The following is a 13407-nucleotide window of genomic DNA, read 5'->3' on the forward strand; positions in this document are numbered from 1 at the left end:
ACGCCAATTAGCACAAATGGTAAGTTCCGACAGTGCCTACAAGTGTGCCTACTGGCCGCTAAATGGCAATACCGGTTTCATATGTATACACCTGGTAGTTAATAATTTTATGACATTTGTATTATCCAAAATCTATTCTCAGAATATCTTACATCATATTTCCGGAAATATCATTTCTTAATTTCTCAACAAAATATCAATTTTTTTAAATAATTAAAACATCGAGAATGCCATCTAATTAATGTTCAAAAAAGGATGATGGGCTTCGCAAAAAAGTGGCAATTTTGGAGGTTCGAAGGGAAAAGTGGTTTTTATCAAAAATCTTCAACCCTTGAAGAAACATATCAGTGACGCAGTGCCTCACACTTTAGTCATAGCTGCAAATATCAATAATCCTATAAGAGAGACTATTTTTCTGGGATCTAATAAGTCTCTAGTTGGTTCTTACAAAAAACATCTGTTTTATAACATATATTTCCATACATCGAAAAACTCAAGCAATATCATCTTCCAAAATTTGCTTTTTAAACACAACACAAAAAATATTGCCAACAGTGACATAAATTAAATTTGGAATATGGTGAACGTTATTGGATAGATCATTGCACCTTTGACGGAGGAAAGTTATACCTAAATGATAAAGGGAAACTTTTCTCGGTTGAATCTGTTAATTTCGTGATTGTTAGCTATTGTAGGTTTATACACCATAATTATGGTACGTTACTAGGTGATCCAATAAAAAATCCAGCTTGTGCAACTAAATTCAAGGATTCACCTGAACTCACTATGATGTTCAATTACTTTAATGATATTAATTCCCGGGCGCCAGGTTTGATGCGCTATGGAAGGTTTCACATTTATAATAATTATGTTACCAATTGTCGCCAAGGTTTTATCGTTGCTTTCCACGCTCAGATTTTCTCGGAAAATAACGTTTTTACTCATCTCAAGACATTTCCCACGGTACTTGTTAAAATGGGTACTGGTGCTTTTAAAGACTCTGGAAGCATATCCATGACGAAAAATGTCAAGTGTCCAAAATATCTGTGGCATCCAAATAAAGATTATCGCTACATTGTACATGCAACAAATTACACTCGAAAATTTTGTCTAAAACTTTCGAGCGGTCAAACAAAAAAAATGTAAATTTGCTGGTGTTAAATTTGTTGCAGCTCAAATTTCATTTGTCTCCCGATGAGCATTTGAAACAATTTTCAAGTCTCAAATGTATTCATCTGAACGTAGGTGCAAATCTGGGCATCTAGGGGAAAGTATCATTTGGAGACTGAATTTTAGCTCAATGCCGAGAGTTGTGGAGTGATGAACCGCACTGTCAGGCACCTGAATACCTGTCAAAGCAACTATTCGCATTGCGATATTAGACTAAATAATTGTTAATGAGGAAACTGATTGAAATAATATTTACCTAATTTTCAACTTTCTTTCATTTGACAGTGTGTACTAGTCACTTAGAATAAAATGAGAACTTCCTAATGCAATTTCCAAATGTTAGGTTATTCATGGCCGTCGATTTTAAACTAAAGCCGGGATGTGTAAAAAAAGTCCTGACCGTCTACATATACAATTAGGTATTTTCACATCAACCACTACCTAACTTCACTTTTTTAAATACAGAAAATCTAGCGGAAATTTCTTCGAACGAACAGGCATCAATTAAGATGCAGACGGTCACGACTTAGTTTTTACATCCCGGTTTTGGTGGTTTGAATGTCGGGTAGGTTTTGACTAACCTAAGATTTGGATATTATATCACGCCAAGTACAATTTTTATTACAAGACACGAATAGTTACTGGAAAATGGGAGGAAATTAAAAGTTATATAATTATCATTATAACTTACTTGCTTATCAACTTATCAGCCGTTTCGCGCCAGTCGATGCCACGCCATTTGAGGTTATGCTGGGTTATGCGTCGTATCAGAAGCGAAGTGAAGCTGTGCCGAAGGTCTCAAAATGTTGAATTGTGGTAAATAAGTGTATGGAGGAAAGAATTTATTCTGGTATTATTGACTAAGTACATAATAATGGTACTTCTTCCAGCAATATGAAAAAAGTTGTTGATTTGTTGGACGCAGAAACTAATTATGGTACAAGTAGGCAAGGAATTAACCATATTTATCGAACAGAGAGTACAGCCGATCAGCCTTACATTATCTGCGTAAAGGGTCAGGCGATAGATTCGTAGTTTATTCAAGGCGATGGTCGCATAGTTCCGATCCACAATATCTTTTTACTATTCAATTAGTAAACACTACAACGGCTAGGACTACTCATTGATTAGGAGAATTTTACTAATTGCTTAGTGGAATTTTACTAATTGTCTAATGGAATTTTACTAATTCGTCAGTGGAATTTTGCTAATTCCTTAGTGGGATTTTACTAATTTCATTATAAGAAAATGTCCACTAATCAAATTAGTAGTTTTCTACTAATCGTTAGTGACCGACATCTTGCTAATTAAATTAGTGAAATTTTACTATCAATTAGTAAACTTTCACTAATTCAGATTTAGAGAGAGAGTTTGCACTTTCTTTATATTTATAATTATATGGTGCTCATTTTACAAGTATTTTGTTTCCCGTTGGCAAACGAATTAGATTCCTCACTGAGAAGCAGTATTGACAAACCGAAGTTTTAATTTCTAACAATTTAAAAGAGGAAATTTACAAACAAACAAATGTTACAATTTTTGTTTAAATTTAAAACAAATCAAATTTTATATTAGGAATGGTAATTTTTAGAGCTAGAAAAGAAAAGGGGAAAGTTCTGTTGCACCCTATCCATTTTCCAGCTTTGCGTTTTTTAAGAATAGGGTCAGCATTTGTTTATTTAAAAATTTATTACCTTACAACTAAAGAATTTTAAACTGCAAATGATTAAAATTAAAAAATTATAATTGTACATCTTTATAACTGAAGAACTTTGAATTGAAAATCCTTAAAATTAAAGATTTCTCAATTTTTTAAATCATGCAAATTTTAATTTTTGCAATTAAAATATGCTGTCATTGTCATGTTTTATATTTCACACAATCCATTTGGAAGTTACGGAAGTGAACACTCTTAAGTTTTGATTTTTAAAATGATTTAAATTTTAGAATTGTTATACGTACATCTCTTAAAATTAAAGAGTTTTCAATGCTAAATTTTCAGAAAATTTAAGAGTTTTAAATTTCACATCTTTAATATAGAATAACTCTTAAAGGTTGCAGAAGTTTGATTCGCAATTGTTTATGAATAAAAGAGAATTTAATGTAGAAAATTTTAAATTTTTAAATTATTAATAATAGTTTTAATAATAAGTTATATTTTATGACAACTTTAAATTCACTTTCGAACAATAATGTATAATAATTTTCTTATTTTATGTTTTTCTTTGTAAATTAAAAAAAAATACAATCCTAAAAATGTCATTTCGTGTTAAATAACTGCACAAAATGAGTTAAAACGAGATGAACATGTTTTTAAACACGATTGTAATCAACTTATTAAAAACAGTTATACAAAAAATGTAGATATGAATTTTAATGCTGAATATAAAATGAAGAAAGCTTACGTTTCACTCTACAATAATAAAACTTGTCCTTTGTTCTTTTTGTCCATGAATCCAATAAGAAACGAATAATATTTTTTCCAAAATTATCATTTACAATATTTTTGAATACATTCACTGTATCATCATAAACAAATGCCCAATTTAAAGACACTTTGTATTCTGACAAGTGCTTCAATTTGCTCTCCTTAAATTAAAACAGGGACTGTCGCATTGTAGAAACGAAATTATGAAAACCGAATCTTAATGAATCACTTCGAGTTCGGTACTTGAAATATTTTTTAATTTAAAAAATAAGCTTTACTGTGGACCATAGTAACTAACCAAAAGCTACCAATTAAGTAATTTATTTTATCTGAAGTAGGCAGACTGAGCGATCTTTTCCTGGCCAAGGAGCGGCAGTAAAATATCACTTTATTGTAGCGCCACAAGAAGCAGATAAAGTGACTTCATAAAGTTTAACTCTGCTGCCTAGGTACGTAATATAGTATTATAAGCTTTCCTTATTTTTTATTTTTAGCAAATATTTGAAAACTTGGTTTTACTCAATGTCTTGTGAAGTATTAAAGATCATTTTTTCAAAAGACAAAAAAGCATGAACAATTCTAGATATTAGTTATCACAACATTCAAACATTGTTAATAAAAAAGACAAATTTTGCATCTGCATATTAAAATTACTGCTGCTATATTTTAAGTTTACTGTACAACGTGTACATATTCTGATGATTTTCCGCAGAATACCATTATTGCAGATATTGAGGGAAATGCTTTCATTTATAGAAAATATTTTATTTTATTAATTTTTATAAGTAATATATGTACATCCTTCGGGCAACCCTGTTTTTTGTAGACATTTTACTGTCCGTGGGAAATGCGCGCACATGCGCATTCGTTACCTCGAACCACGCACACTGTTCTGCGCGGTACCTGCTCCGTTAAACTACATTCAAACCTGAAGCGTAATTTTAGGAGAAAACTCGGAAACCGAGGCCTGTTTATAAAAAAAAATTATCTACGCCTCAGCTTCGACTCATTTTTGCACACTCACTCTTGGACGTAAAAATAATATTTTGCTTTCTTGCTGCACAATATACCACATATATCATTAGCAAGGACATAATTTCCCTTTTTCTTAAACTTTTATAAAAGCAAAGAATTAAACAAGGACAGTCTATTTTTGAGTAATTACATCCCTATTAAAACTATCTGCTTCGAAGAATCAATTTTTTCGGAACAGAAACCACGTGGAAAATTATAGGAGAATGAATGTTCATCTTGCACATTTATTTAAGATTTTATTATTTTTTTAATATTTCAAGAAAATTTTCAAGAGTTTCAAAAGAAGAATGGATGTATTTCAAAGATTTTTAATATTACAAGATATTTACAAAAATTAAATTTTTTAATTGTAGGATATTTTTAGGAATTCCGAAGAAGTTTCAAAAGATTGAAACAAATTCGATGAATTCAAAGAAATATTGTCATATTTCACGTAATTTATTGCGATTTTAAGGAATTTTATCATGTATTCTAATGAAATTTGAGAGATTGGAAAATTCGAGATATTTTAGTCTATTTAGAGAATATATCAATAAAATCCAAGTTTTTCACCATTTCTGAAGTTACTACCACCGAAAAAGTCATAAAAATTCTTTTAAGTGTATCCGGCTCTACACTAGTTATCAAATAGATTCTTTGATTTCATTGTTATATGATTTTAAAGAATTTTGCTGGCGAAATGTTACGAGGGTCATCGGAGTCCTGAATGCAGTACTGATCATTAGTTTCTGGTCTCCAAAATAAACTAAGGGCAAGAATAGAGAAAAAAGAAAAAAGCATACAGCAGAATGCTGAACATCACAGGTCTTGGCGCTGAAAAAAGAAATAGACGTAAAAAGTATTACAGAGACAAAAACAGGAAACTTAAACTAGTAATCAAGGAAAATCAAGATAAAATCAAAACAGAAGAAGAGAAGAAAATACAAAACGAGCTTGAAGGGAGCAAGAAACTGCTTTAAAAAATATGCAGGGAAGTTATAGTACAGTTTCTCAGCATGAGAAATAGCAAAAGTCAAATGCTATATGATACAATTGGGACACTAGACGCTTTGAGAGACTCTTCGGAAATTATTGGCAAATGAAGCTATAGCGCTCTACAACTGAGAAGTACTAGGCAGTCTGATAAGTCCCTGAAAAATGAAACACAGAGACGTTTTTTTGGCTAAAGTCGTTTTTTTTTCAACATACTCTCCTTTGAGGTCGATACAGCGAGTCCAACGATTTTCTAACTTTTTGATACCGTCCGAAAAGTACTTGTCTCGGATATCGTTTTCTTGCGCAGATAGTAGTGTTTGATCAAAACTCGAAACTCAGATTTTTCCATATTAAAAAAAACTTTGAGGTTAGTCGCTTCTCAATGCTGTAACTTGTAAATGCGTGAGCATAAATGACTGAAGTTTTGACAGGCGTCATTTGAAGGATCAAGCTCGACGAAAATGGTTCACATTAGTGAATACGAATGCCATCTCTTAGAATTTTCAGGTACTTATCAGACTGCCTAGTAGTGTAGTGTACTAAATCGTGCGTTAAAAACTCAATTGACAAAGTATGTATAACTAAGGTTAGAGATATAATTGAAAACTTAAAAAACGAAAAGGTTGCTGGTTTAATCAGTATTAACGCCAGGGAGACTCGTTCTGAGTATGGGCTCCAATATCATGATCCAGAGACTTCTCGGAATGATTCACGGTTTTATACACATAACCATGATCTTCCAGGTTTATATATATCCTTTCCCACAATCGGCATGGATATGTGTTTCTTCTGCAACGTGTTTTTTGATTATTCAATCGACGTAGCTTGGTCTGTTTTATTATCGGGACAAATCTCCAAATAATATTCGTTTTCATGACCTCTGTAAATCCTTCTAAGGAGCCACCAACCTTTTGCAATATGCCCCTTCTCATTCTTCTGGCGCCCGATTTTGCAATCGTCAATCTCGAGTCCACCAACACCTCCAATTTTATGTTCTTCTTCCAGGTGTTCAACAAAAGCAACTGTGCGGACATCTCTACAAAAAGAGAATCTGTCGGCCATGGTTTCTCTTGAAATTGCATGCCCCTTACAATGCTAATCTCACGTACAGATTGCTACAAATTTTAATTAATGGCAAAGCTATACGTAAATAACATACATGTTTTTGAAATGTGACGTCTCTCATACCAGGTGTTTTCAGCGACAGTATGCTTATGCGGATCTGTAACCTTATTGTCTTTATAATGTCATCGTTTTGCTAATGGCTAATAGGCTAATAGGCTAATAATAATCTTATGGCTAATAGGAAAAATATTTTTCATTGGGTGAAAAATGCTCAGTTGGATCTCTCAGAACGACGGTTTGAATCTGAACGAGATATTCGTGAGATAACTTACATCATCGCATAACCAAATTAAATGGTGATCCTTCTTTTCAGGACCACCTTTTATCTCTACTTACGATCTAGAAATTTAGAAATAAAAAGAAACCTCAAACAAACAAACCTACAAACCTCATAGTGAAGGTAGTACTGACTTAACTGCATTGTTTATAAGAAATTCATCATCATTTAACTTAGAACGACTACGACGAGATTGTTGGCAAGGCAAGCTTATATTCACAAGAATCTCGCGCATGGAAATTATATCTATTCTATGAGAAATAAGGCCTTTTTACAAATATGAAAAATTTCCTCAGTCTTTTAACGTTCTCGAAAATTCACAAAGTTTGATAGGAAAGGCGTCGTGAATTCCACGAATTCATAGCCTCTATCCGGAAGGCTTAAAGACGAGTGAATTCAAATTTTCGCTGCTCAGGGACACGCAGGTTTCATGCTGCGTTTACAACAAAAAATATTCCGTCAATCCCGTCGTTATCAATTTCAGTTCTAATGCTTAAATTCCAATGCTAATTCTTCTAATTAATGCTAACTTATTTTTCAGAAGAATTACCCGTTGGTTTATACCTTATTGCTTTTATTGGAAATGTTTCCTTAAACTTCTTCGGATTATGAATGGAATTCATAGGATGGAATATTTCGTCACTTCCTTCTAAGTAAATTCACAGGCTCGAAGGAAGCGAGGAAAGTTCAAGTATGTCAAGAGGTCTACCCATTGAAGAATTATACTTCTCGAATCTTCGGCGACAAGTGAAATTAAGGCAATTAAGTCACTTTGTTATCTCATTGTATATTGATTTGTTTAGCCGATCTCTTACCTAACGTGATATGTAACTTAAGGCAAGCCGGACGTCTCAAATCCTTATCTTTTCTCGCAAACAAACCGACCTCAAGTCATATATAGTTCTTGCAGCACCATTTTTTTATTGTGATTTCCACAGAACCGTTCCACTGGAATAAGTTCTACATCTCTTAACCATTGTAAAGCTTTGTCTGAATGTTGTAGAATTAGATCTAGGCTAAACAAATGATACTTTTGATCCATTTGGATGAGAATAAAAAGCAACAAAAATGAGCAAAAACTAGAATGTTGGGGACACAAAATTACTCGAGAATAGTAAAACGCGCCCAAAAGCGCATGTGGTGTACAAAGGCCGAATGCCTATGGTACCCTACCTTTTTATAACTCTTCTATTTTGTCTAACATTTTCTTGAACACTATCTCGTAGGCTAAAAATTAATACGACATAAAATGTCCATTTCTATAAGATCAACAACTTTTATCTGAAACATTTTTCGAAATCCCTACTAGTTATTGGAAACAAATTTTAAAAATCATATTTTTCTACGTTTTTTATGGTTTTTGTCACAGAAATAGGATAGTTTGATTAGGTTTTCCTTTTCCAACATCGCAGGGAGGAGGGATAAAGGTGCTACTGTGACTGGACACAGAAATAGTTTAGATTACATAGGGTCCCGTTTCCAAAGTCTTTTGAGGTGTAGGAAGGCCCCCTTGTGATAGGCAACAGTAATACTTCAAGAAATCTGACATGTTTGTGATTTTCCATTCTTAACTTCGAATATCCCGAAAAATTTTACAGATTGGCCAAAAATAAATACATCATAAAATGTGCATTTTTATGAGATCTTTCAACTTTTGACTGAAATATTTTTTTATATTTTCATTATATCTGGAAATACAGTAGAACCTCGCTTATCCAAGCCCGCTTTACCCGAGCTCGTGATATCCAAGTCTTAGCCAAACGTTAAAAACTGTTTGGATCACTCTTAAATAAAGATATCTCATAACAGGTGTAATATAGACTGTTCATAAAATTTTTTTACACATGTAATTGTACAAATTGAATATTAACTTAAGTATACTTTCAGTTTAGTATAATGAGACCTTCTTTTTATTTAAACTTCCGTTTTATCTGAGTTTCCTGATTATCCAAGTTGGGGCCGGTCCAGAACAGCTCGGATAAGCGAGGTTTTACTGTAAATGAAAAAACCATGATTTTATACATTTTTTGTGGTAGTCCCCATGAGAATAACATTTCTGAACTTCACTCTAATAATGGGTTACACAGACTTTCCAAAACTTCTCGAACCCTACACAATTGTACCGTTTGTCTAGTTGCAAAAGGTCTTAAGCTACAAGGAGCATCATTTTTCGGTAGAGGCCAAACAGTGATATTAAGATTAGTTTTTTTTCAAAATTTTTTATCTCGACAAAAATATTTAGATTTCGCGTTTTTACTAAAAATATCAGTTAAGAATAGATTCACCTAATTATGCTTTAGAAAGAACTAGTTTTGCTTATAGTAATCAGATTGGTTCGACATCTGAGCAATTATGTTTATGACTAGTGGATTGAATCTAGTTTAAACTCATGTTTTTAGTTAATACACGAAGTCAGATGAAATTTAAAATTTCTTCGGGTTTTTGAGAAACACAATTTCGGGAGTAGACAGTGACATTTTTAATGAATTTAAAAAGTCGTTACTTTGGCACAAGAACAAAAAATTCATGTTACTATAGCTCTAGCGAGGCTAGGCCTAGACACTTGGCCTAACAGCTGAGGAGTGGGAGAATGCGCCAGATGTCAAAATAAATACTAAAAACTGGGACTGGAATGACGGTCGGCGAATACTTGCCCTGTATTACTCATAGAGTACACAACCAAAAAATAATTTCCGGAGTTTAATTAAACTATGGACACGCTCAATTAAAGGAAATGCAGATAACGTTCATTTTAATTTTCGTAAGACTATTCAACGCATTAGAACCTTATATTTATAATTTTCTACAAAAACCGTTGTGTGTTTTTCGAATTCTATTTCATCATTTTGGTATGCTTTAAATTATGCAATAATGAAATGATTTCAAAGATGGTAAAAACGACATTCGTTTGATTCCAAAGCGTTGTGAAGTTGGCCGTAGGAGAAATTGTTCGGAATCGCCTTGAATGCACTTCGAGTCAAAAAAGAATTGTTCTGGAATAAAATGTTAGCAATTATACTTAACAAAAGAAATTAAATTGACTTTAAAGGTTTTCATATGTTTTAAGGTTTTTCTTCACTCAATTATAATAATTTTGAACTATTTGGTGATGTGCGCAGAAATTTTCAATTAATTTTAATAGTTTGAAAGCAATTTCAAAATGTCTCAAGAAGTTCTGACCTGTTAGGGCTCTTTGAGAGAATTATAGGGCAATGAAGCTATAGGACACCACACCTGCGATGTAAAACACGATGCCTTAGAAAACTCAAATGAGAGAGTCCGTGACACTGAGATTAGAGATATAATTAGAAACTTAAAAACGGTAAGGCTGTCGGGATAGACTCTATTAACACTGAAATTCTTAAACGCGGTGGCGAGTACATACCTCATAGACTGTGCGAATTGATAAATTTATATATCGATATAGGAGAAGTCCCAAACAACTGAAAAAAGCGATTATCGTATCAATATACAAAGGAAAGGGAAAGGGTTGTTGATAAAGCAACACAAGTATGCTGCTTACATGCCCAACTTATAATTGCTCCGTAAATTTGTAATAAATAACCGCTATTTGATTTTCTATCAAATTTATCTTCTGCCCAATTCTCGTCAGCAAATCCAATTAGTCTTTTAACAACATCCTGTTCTCCAAGATTTAGTTTCCTTTCAGGTAACGAGCGATTCTTTCGCATCCGTTCAGTCAGTCATTGACGGGTCCTTGTTAAGGTGTTCGCACAGGAAATAAATGTGTATTATGCTGAAAACGGCTCATGCGCGATCCGTCCGTGCACACACACAGAGCGCCAACAATCGCGGGCGATCTGTCGCGTTGCTGCTGTGCGACCTGTTTACGTACCATTCCCCTATCGGGCGCCGCTCGAGAAGCAGAAGCTTGTGACGTTGCCAATTTGGTTTATTATATTATTTAATTAAATATATATATATTTATTTATTTATTTATTTATTTAACTTATGTTATCTACAAACTACACATAAATAACTACGAAGCTCATCAGAGATATTCGAGATATTTAAAAATATTACTTTCTATAAAATATCTTCCAATGTCGGTTTTTTCACAATGATAACACTCTTCGTAATACACCAATATTGGCAACGTCGCAAACTTCTGCTTGTTGAGCGACGGACCGATAGGTGAACGACATGTAACCATCTCGCACTGAAATAGCGCGACAGATTACACGCGATTGGTTGGCGCTATGTGTGTGCACACGGAAATCTTGTGCGTGAGTCGTTTCCAGCATACTGCATACGTATTTTCTTGTGCGAACACCTTTATGCTGACTCAGAATGGCAACACTAGCTGCGATATCGAGTCGAGTGTTGACGGCCGCATATATTAATGCCCCGATTCGCATTTGATATTTACCGCTTTCTTACATCGAAGTTTCGGCTTCCCCTGACGTCGTCTAGCCTGGATCTAATGGAATTTTTAAATGTCTCGCATCTTGTAGCCCAACGCTGTTTGAAATCTTTTCCGTATGTTTTGTCTGAGAGATACAATAATAACTCCACTCCTTTTTCACTTAAATTCCTAAGTAGTGCTGTAATATTGCGAGATCCTTCAAGTGAAAAGGCTATTTCAGAAAACCGATAACCGCCTCTATTTTATTTATGTCCCTTGCAGCAATTAAAAAATTATCAGCGTAAACAATGAGAAAAATTATACCTTCTTCATTGCGTTTAATGTACAAACAAGGATCTGCTTGGCTTTTCTGAAAATTATAATTTTGTATAATTTGATCTAGTTGATCATTCCATACCTTTGCAGCTTACTTGAGCCCGTACATACTTTTCTTCAATTTGTAAATCATATTTTTTTCTCTGGAATCGTGTATCCCTCCGGCTGTTTCATGAATATATTCTCCTTAAATATTCCATTGAGAAAGGCTGTCTTAGCAACGCAATGTAGTTTGCCGAACAACAGGTGTGAAAACCTCATTATTGTCAATTCCGTACGTTTGAGAAAATCGGCGAGCGACAAGTCTTGTCTACTTCTCCATCAGTATTCCGTTTAAGTTTAAGAACTCACTTACAGGTGATAATGTTTCTATCCTTTGGCGCTGGAACAATTGCCCAGGTATCGTTTCTCAGTAAGGAAGATATTTCTTTGTTCATCGCCTTCTAGGTTCTCCTTCAGCACTCATCGCTACTTTCAAGGTTGCTAAATATCTATCTGGTGGCACACTTTTATATAATCTTACAGAGCGTTTATACTCCAATTATTTTACCTGATTTTGTAGATTCTGCTGCTTTTGATCCTGCTGCCCTTTATCCTGTTGATCTTGATCCTCGTGATATGAATTTGATTCTGCATCTTCATATTAAATATTAGAATCTCAAATTGATTCTTCGTCACAGTACTTCACTTTAATCTTAACTTTAATTTTGAAATCTCTTATTGGTTGAAAAAATAAATCACGGTAGACTTCTACTTTAGATTCTGTAGTTATAACTGAGACATCAAGAAATATTACATCTCGACTGACCTGAATTTTATTTGTATTTTCATCGAGCAATCAAAATGCATTGGATTCTTCTCGATGGACCACAAAAATGAACCTTTTTGCTTCTTATTTATTGGTTTTTAAGGCAGCCTACTCTGTAAATAATTTGCTGTATTTAATTCTTCTCCAAAATATTTCTTTTCTTGATTTTAATCAATTATCATGCATATCGTCATTTCCATAAGAGATCTATTTTTTCTTTCCGCAACCCCATTATGCTTTGGAGAATACCCTACTGTGTACTGGATCATGATGCCTTCTTTGTTCAGATAAGCCTATAAATCTTGATTAACATACTCCCCTCCTCGAGCCGATCGCATGACATTGGGTTTCTTTTGAAATTGTGTCTTAGTCATATCGACGAGGTTCTTGATAATTGTATGTACTTCTTATTTATTTTAAAAAAGATATACACATGTGTACCTGCTATAATCATCAATTATTGTAAGAACATACTTTTTTCCACCTGTTATAACCGTTCGCATTGGCCCACATAAATCTGTATGCACGAGATTTAAAGTTGACTGTGTTTTACTTCCGTGAGCTCTTTGTCAGTAGCCAGTCCTTTTTCATCCAGATCTTCAATTCCTTCCGAGTCTCGATGCCCGAACCGCTTATGTCAAGAGTGTTCACAGTTCCGTATAAAGCTCATATAGTTTTGAGTTCAAGTTTTCTCTTGTCCTTATTACCACATCCTATGAAATTTCACAACCTTTGTCGTCAAAAATCACTACATGGCCACCTTTTGTCAATTTCTTTTTCGAAAGGAAATTGTGTGTCCGGATGCAATAAGGGCACATAAAATTTTTTCGTGCGAAAACGAAGTCCCCTGGAGGCTTTAGAAAAAATTTTCGAATTTTAATTTTCAA

This window comes from Belonocnema kinseyi, chromosome 8, assembly GCF_010883055.1.
Source record: "Belonocnema kinseyi isolate 2016_QV_RU_SX_M_011 chromosome 8, B_treatae_v1, whole genome shotgun sequence".
Taxonomy (NCBI): Eukaryota; Metazoa; Arthropoda; class Insecta; order Hymenoptera; family Cynipidae; genus Belonocnema; species Belonocnema kinseyi.